This window comes from Varroa destructor, unplaced genomic scaffold (assembly GCF_002443255.2).
Source record: "Varroa destructor unplaced genomic scaffold, Vdes_3.0 BEIS01000007.1, whole genome shotgun sequence".
NCBI lineage: Eukaryota > Metazoa > Arthropoda > Arachnida > Mesostigmata > Varroidae > Varroa > Varroa destructor.
The window spans coordinates 21,591,715-21,600,635 of NW_019211460.1; positions in this window are offsets into that span (position 1 = coordinate 21,591,715).

The window sequence follows — 8,921 nt, forward strand, 5'->3', positions numbered from 1 at the left end:
TCGTTTTAGCTTGATGAACGTTGCTAAGTTTTCGAGGCAAATAAACTTTTGTGATGGGAGGTTACAGTTATCCGCTTTAATTGTCTCACCTTATTCCTTTGTGTACATGAGTGCAAAGTGGCCAAATGACATAGAGCGGACTAACAAAGGATCGCCACTTTAGTCATATAGTCAATGAGTCGTATAAGTCTCAGAATTTAGCGAATAAAAATTTACTAAAGATGTGTGTTTAAAAATTTACAAAGCACCCGAAATCCTTTTTCTATATACATGTGTTTACTAATCCTATAGTCTTTACCTATTTTAAACTACAGCTAATTATATTCAAGAGGTAAAAAGTTGGAAACATTTTATGCACAGAAGCGTTACGCTTGAATTATAATAAAAAGTAATTTGTTGTTGATCACCGCTTGGTACATATATATATTAGGTAATCATCGTGGAACGATTGTATTCATTCACTGTTCTTCATAACACTGAAAAAGGCGAAGACTTTCATAAGCCAGAACAGGAAATCTTCAATAAGCTGTAGAGAAGTAAATAAATAAATAAAGTGTGCAGAATTCGAAAAAGTATCAAATCCTTTTTTGATACACTTTGTATACTGCAATTGACGGCCGTTCTGGAGAGAAGAGCAATAGTTGCCGTCCAGATAAGCAATGGGTCTTCTTGAGTCTTTTTACGCCTTTAAAGCTTTTTATCGTTACAAGTCCTTGCATCCTTTGATATCCTTAGCTTATTAGCAAAATTTCATTCCGCTGGGATTTTTTTGTACGTAACGCATTTGAACTGCATTTTAGTAAGTCCACACTTACCGGTATCGCTTAACGCACGATGATCATTAGAAGTTTACTAGCAAATTGTCTTAGAAATGACTAGTTAGATCCTTAATTAAATTTGTAATGGTGATTGTATTGAATAAACGTGACCTTCGTAGGCATCATTTTGGAAATAACATATAAGAAACCCTCCATATATATAAGAACACTCGACCTTAGTGAACCAAGACATATTAGAACAATTTGATTTGCAATGTTTGAATTAAGAATTACAATTATTCTGGCTACGAGGCCGATGGTCAAAGCGTTTAGCAGCCCTCTAACTTTTGCTGAAGATAGATAAGTTTATTTTCCCTGATGATCATCGTTGTGTTTTACGTAATGGCCAGATGATGACTAGAAGAATAGAAAAAAATTGTACATCGTCTGAGGTAGACTTGGACCATCAGTGATGATACTGCAGTTTACGCTCGGTTACAGCCATACAAAGAGCTAAAACATATGGTGTTTAATTATTGAATTGTGTTACGGCTGCCGCATCAGACGATACAGGGTAGCCAGTACGATGAGGCAAATACCTTGTAGGACACGTGTTCCTAGCGAAAATGATACCTATGACTGCATGTTAATTTTACTACTAGTGTTTTTGACAATTATTTCCGTAAGTAATATATATCGGTATTACAGTCTAAGTTTAACCGAATAAGCATAACAGCTTTTTACGCGTGTGCGTGCATATTTGAATTAGGACGCCAACGTACACAAGTGCGTATTGTTCCTTGCATGTTTTTTTTATCTATTATCATTATCATAGTGTTAAGAATCTTTAGCACGATCTCTGTCAGCAACGTGCAAGATTGGTCACGTTCATAGCAAGACTTTGCGTTTCATAGACTGCATCGTACTGATTCCTTTTGGTAGTTCCCAATTCCCATTTGGGTTCTATGGTTCTCTGCATACGTTCAGAGCACACTGAACATTTTCTGCCAGGGTTTCGTTAGAAATGTTAGCAATTAGTTATTGCGCCATCATTATGAAAGCGAACAGACTCGAATCGTCGGCCCGGACTACCATCTTGCTCGTTGTTGCAACGTTACCATTTGCAGGCCGTCAATGGGTTACTACTGCTGTGGCTGGCAGCCGTCGATTCTCAAGATGAATGGGCATATATGAATTGTTGGCTTGTGGGACTGCTTTCATAACATTTAACTTACTCGAACTTAATTGCGCGTTTGTTTTGATTGACTAGCTTTGCTGTTTCGCTTGCAAGAACACACTACTGTGTGCGCAAAACAAGACTCAGAATAAGTTTATAAAAATTCGTTCTAACGCATCCAACTTGTAGAGTTTTAAAGTTGCATCAGAGTGGATCCCGTTGAAAACAGACCAGACAAATCGAACCATATAGCGCGGAAGATGTCACTGACGCGAACATTAACGAAATGGTTTTTGAATTGTTTGGAACCTCATACGAATGGATCCCATAACCCGATACGTGCTATGATGTGTCCAAATCATCGCAAACACATAAAGGAATTAAAGAAATTCTGTTAAATTTAATCGAAATCCTTTAATTTCTTTCCTGAACCTTTAAGCCTATGGTGACCAGGCAAACTACAGCTATAAAACCTTCATTTCAAACACTCGGCCAGTCAGCATAGATGTAATATTTTTTTATTATTTCGCTCTCAATTGTTTTTGCAGTTTTTTGAAGCGAAAAATACATGAGAACTAAGGCTATTAAAAAACAATTAACCGAACTCATGCAGTCAGAAAAACTGTACTTCGTGCAGGCTTCTTGCCTTTAGGGCTCCTCTCGCCGCATCCTTATATTTGTTTAATAGAATTATAGAAAACAAAGACAAATAAACAACGTTTGGTGACGTTCCGTAGCAAATATAGGAATTCTTCATTGCGAGAGAGAGAGAGTCAGCTTGATCAACCGCAACTTGTATTGTATATCGAACTGATGAGCGAAAGGAAGTGATTATTCATTTCACTAGATTGTGGATGGTGCCTTGTTATTATGTAGTGTGCCAACTTTTTGGCACCAGACATTTGCTCCCTAATCCATCCATTCGCTTAAGGTAAAGATGCATCAACATATCCATAATTTGTTTCTTCAGTTTGATTCCAACACAACAGACCTTTTTCTTAGACAACAATTACACTTCTTACTTTTTTCTCATGTAGCTTCGGAAACGTCGGATTAGGTCTGGATAGGTTAATGCTATCCATTCGTAGAGAAGAACATGTTTAAGGAAACTGTTTTATGCGGGATCTTATGTGTAGACTTATCATCATCTAGAATTGATAAACCACCGAGAACTTATCTAATCATGATTTTTATTAATTTCGAAGCATTTTCGAATACATAAAAGCAGGTGAGTCTGTATTCTGGGATTGGTGATAGCAAACGTAGGCTAAATAGCAACACCAAAGAGGAGAACTTTTATATAAATTTACCGCGATTCCTCCATTGCAATAAAGTTATAAAAGCCCGTAAACAACAGCAGTACAAGCGACTAGAAAAAAAAGCTTATTTTGCGTTCACTCCAATGGAATGATCTTATTATTATAATATTTGTTTTTACGTTTAGCTTCACACCTCGAGAGTTTCAGATATGAAAACAGTTCACGGTGCACTTTGAGTATCAATATGTGGGTCATTGTTGGCCAATAGCTTTATAGCCAATAGACGTTTACCATGATGTTTTTTTGAGGGTTTTTTTTATATGACAGAGTGACGCCATTAACTCGAAAACAACCCTTAGCTATATCATCGGATAAGAATTGTTTCCGGGAAATATCAACCGATATCTGCCTACTTCCACAAAACCGAGCGCTGTTAAGGGCTCCAGTCATCGAAAGTGGCAGCTTAAGGACAGGATTAATCGCCCCCAAAAGAACAGCGACAAAAGTATTAGACACAGATGCTTGTGGTATTATCGAAACTTGCGTTCTATTTCTAGTTAGGTTGTCGGACAAAAAAGCTGGTCGGAATGATTCAAAATGAGATTTTCTTTCTGTATATTTCATTGCACACCGATGTACGCAAGGCCATATTTATGCGTCAATTTGGTAACCTACTGACGTCGCATCCCTTACATTCAACACTGGTGATCTGTCGATATAAAATATAAAAAAGCCTGTGAACGGATTCCTACTAAATCTAACATATATTATACCTCTTTTCTAAAAACGAAATCCAAAGCTTTCCAGGGAAGCTCGTACTTATGGGTGAGAAAAAGTTTTGTTGCACATATACTAGCGTGCAGTTACAGCAATTTCTGTGTATCCAGTAAGGAATCGAACAAATGAAAGTACAAACATAGCTACGACAAAACTAACTAGACTGGTCACTCGTCTAATAAATAAGTCGTCTTAAAAAACAAAATTATCCATACTCAGGAGCGAACTCAATTGCGTCTTAGCCACAAAAAAGCGGTAGAGAGTTTGAGTGGAGACCTCTTCTTACTAGCTGTTAACATACCGGGAGTTAATTGGATGTCTGAGCCTGGAAAAGATAAACGATTGTAACTATCAATTTAATTTCTCCGCGCTAGGTTTCCTTCTCACTAGCAGCGCTGATATAGATCAACTGATTTTCAAATATTAAAACCTAAGCTCGTTGTTGAATCGGGATGTCTTACATCGATGCTGTAAGTTCTCCCTGCTAACTCAGCTGCTAAAGCGTTCTCATCTAATTTGCGAGGGCGACATATTTGAGCCAAAAAATAGGTTGAAAATAATAGATACATATGTCCGTAGCACTCTAACATCATCAGTCACTTGATAAAGTAATTGTATTAAAAACCGCGCTCACTAAAATTCACGGAAATCGATAAATATCCTTAGCTCGCCGCAATTCTAAGCTATGCGTATTTTGTCGGACAGGTGTTCATAACACATCGTCCAGATAGAAAGTTTTCGACAGACGCACGACCGTCAAGTTTCACAATGACCGTGCAAATGATTCGCAAAGTACTGTTGAGGAAACTTCATTCAGTTAGAATAAACATAGCAAAATACTATGATTTGATTCTATTGTTCGTAGGCCCTTTTCTACGACCTGAACGTAAGGTCAACACGCGACATGAAATATGCACGGCTCATCGACAGCAACGGACCTTGCACCTACTTGTAACAAACAACAAGTCCTTTTATTTAATCGTAAAGGGTAGAACTCATTCAGAGGTTCATTAAAATTAAAAAGAAAACTAAGGTGGGGCAATTGTTGTCGTTGTAATTGACATAGCGATTTTGACATACTTTGTAGTCATGGTTTATACCAGACAGACGCGCAACCTTTATCCGTGCCTGTTTCACTTTTAGCTTTGATTCGAGAACCGCACGACGAGTAGATGGATTTTCTAAGGTATGTTAGAACTATTATTTGGCACCCGAAGCACAGTCGTTATTCTGACTTGTTCCTTGCCGACCAATCATAACAACTTTTTCTGTTTAATTGTGAAGGGGGAACTCTATTCGAGATCCGAATAGAGCAAATTTTGGTTTGTCGACTACATTGAATTGGGAATGGAGATCATAAATTATGCTGCAATGTTTTTTTCCCCATATACATGTATAGCTTTATGATCTGTGACACACCGAAGATGTAACGACAGCAGGGTAGGAAAGGTGCAGAATTCGAACTTCACACCTGAAACTTTTAAGCTCTATACAATCGACCCTTCTGTGATTGACATATATGCTACTGACACTAAAACAGTTATGTACAACGGACATTCGTACTAATTTTACGTTCTTTTTTTTTATTATTACTTCAGTACCTCATACGGTTAAGTTTCAGTTTTACGGATCAGTTTAGAGGCATAGTTGTCTCTCAGCGCCGATGTTGTTTCTGCTCTTTGTGGTGACACCATCCTACGTTGTTAGAAATCGTTTACGCTGTGAAACTCGGCTCGTGTATTATACAAAGCTAGACCGTTCAGGTCGTATGATCCATTATTCGTATTATAAACTTTCGTTATAACTTTCGGCGATGCTATTGTATATTTGCATACTTATCTTGCCGCTGTTTTCTGTGTTAGGTTAGTTTTAATCACTGTGTAAATTTCGCTTGGTTCGCTATATAATCGTATTCTACAATTGTTGCTCATAGGCTTGCCAAATATCTGTAGTTAATGTAAGAGTACGTAGAAGAACTGACTATTCAATTGATCGCCTTTTATAGGCCTACGCATGCAAAGCGGGGTCTGGTATTGTAAAAAATATAAAAAATGTAACGCACTTAGCCAAATATTGACAGAAAACCTGTGTTAGCACAGATGGTGCGAGCTACGCTGGGTTCAATTGGAGCTGGCTAACAAACAAGTAGCTTACCTATTGAAAAGGTCTAAAATAGATAACTTGAATCGAGTCCTATATCGTTAATAAATATATCTGGAACTGTGTCCCACTTGGTACGGATACAGCTCTAGCTATGCTCCGGGCGTTTCGTATGGATAAGATCACTTAATTAGCCTTGTCTTTATGATGGAGGCGCTAGCTAAAGGTCTGGCAGAAGCTGGTAATACTACTACAAGCAACATGAACATGGAAAAAAATTATACGGCGATGCAATATGTCGCACGATAATCATCTTCAACTTTTTTGAAATTTGTACCTCTACCTTCAATTGAAAATTCTGCAGCCGATGCGACCACCCTTTCGCCACTTCTGCATTTAGATAGTTTAGATTGTTTTTATTTTGACATCTGGCGCGCATTTTCAAAAAAAAAAATAAGCATAACGCGCAGAAAAGCTCTAATAGCACAGAAAAATTATCCGTAGTATTATTATGATTTGTGGGTAAAAATGTATTGTCCGAATGCATGAAGAACATTTAGATAATGTTTGTTTCTCTCAAGTTCAGTTCGCCTTAGTGTAAGGAGAATTTTCTTCGAAGCAGAATGGAATAAATGAGAAATACAAACTAGATCGTCTTTTTTTCGGGTCAATACTTTGACTATCTCTGTCTATTTTTACGCTACCCTTCATTAATTTCACGTAGATTTGTACAGTATTTCTTAACAATTTTCATAGATGTGCGTACTGAATGCGAATGTGAGTATGGTTTCACAAAGTCGCTTAACATCGTTACTATCATTACACACTTAAGGAACGCCAATAGATACGTCAAACGTATCGTTGTGGGCACCTAATTAGGAATGATTTACCTTCGAGTTCGCGTTAAATTGGGCTATTTTGCCGAAGCTAAAGCCTTTCCATAAATGCTTACACATTTTGATCGCTTTCAAGTACTCTCCATATATCTGTAAATGCAATAGAAACCTTTACGAACTTCTAAACGAGCTGCAGTTTGAGTTACCTCTAGCTCAAATATAAATTATTATTATTATTATTAAGTAACATTTCAGATCAAGTACATTATTAAGTACAGACTTCTGTTATTCAGATATTCTAGCGGTCTCCCCCTCGTTTGCTCGTTTTTTTTCTATATGCTGATCACAATACTCTGATTTTAACAGTAAATGTATATAATATGGTGATAATCTCAACATTCACAATGAAATTCAGTATGTGTGTTATAATTGTGCCTGTAGACAACCAGTAAAACAAAAAAGATAAAAAAAAATGCATGAAAAATGTAGCTATATTCATAAAGAGTATTCCTCAAATGTTTACTAAAATATATGGATGGATATTTAATGAATATTGAATTGTTTCAGTTTAGGTTCCCCTGGCAAAAGTTGATCGAAGAAAATATATAGTCCAATGAATTATCCCATTGGAGCCCCGTTGAGCATTTAACGTCAAAAGATAGGAAACGTGGAATCAGTTCTATCTGGAATCGATCTAACACCAATGCCAGATGTTCATCCAGTGAAACTCTGCACACGCATCGTCATTTTTGTAATGTACTGCTGAAGATTAGCCTATTAATTGGCATTTTGGGTTAATGTATTTTTCGGGTTAAGAGACGCCTGGACCAATTTTTTTCTTGTGTAAATCCCATTTCATACCCAACAAAGTTATCCTCGAAGGTCGAAAAAAAAAAATTGCCGTCGCTTTATTTCTCCTCGTGAATATCTACTAGATACGGCAATATATAAGGAAGATTTTATGACTGGCAGCTATTTTGCTTGTAAAATTATCTACGCATCAACTTCTAAGGGCTTAGCGCTGGTTCTGTGAGCGAAATTATTTTAGCCATGTATCAAACATATGAACAATGTAATATTGAGACCACGACTCGTAGCATAAATCCTGCACGAAGTTAAAAAGCTCTTGCATGTAATTTCAAGCATAGTATTTCGTTTTAGGATTTCATCTCACAATCTTTGACCTGGCCCACGTTTGATTGTCTCATAACTCGATTGATCGAAGCTTTTCGATTGATCCAAATAAACCGAATTTCCTTCTATGTAATTGGACTGGTGCTGTCCTCTTTCTGGCTATGGCAAAAGGACTTGTATTACATGTAAGCGAAAAAACTTTCCTTTTGCGAATCTATTCCTATACTAGTTTATTAAGTATTACATCCACAGTACCACTCAGCGCATCCTTCTGGCTGTAACAATACGATTATCTAGAGGAAAGCCAACGCAACAAATTCATGCCTTGTATATCCGGCGACCCTAAAAAAAACTTTTTAAACTATATATTTATAGAGTTAATAGTTTTTGTGCGTAAATCACTTGAGTCACTGATTTTTCTAATTATAAAAGCTGCAAATGTTTTACTTACCAATGAAGTGTTTTTATGTAAAGCTGACACGAATACATAAAGGGAAAGCACGGGAAAGATAGAAGGGAAGTACGGCAAAAAAAAAAAGCGAAAACCTACCTGGCCGACAAACGTAAGGCGGCTTTGCTAATAGCGTTAAAATTGTTATTGTTTTCGCTTCCAACTTAAGTTAGAGAACGAAGAAGGAGAATAAATTCTACTTAGTCGGTGGAATTTATTAGGTATAAATAAAAAATAGTTTTTCATATATTTGGGTTTGGTATTTTAGCCAGTATTTGTCGATAATGATTTTCGTGCTTATTTAATATAGAACGTTCGCTACTGCTCCATCGAATACCTTTTTGATGCTGATAGATATATATATATACATACAATGAAAAAATAAAGGTTTTTAAAGAACATTTCGCTACACATATCTCATATAGTCCC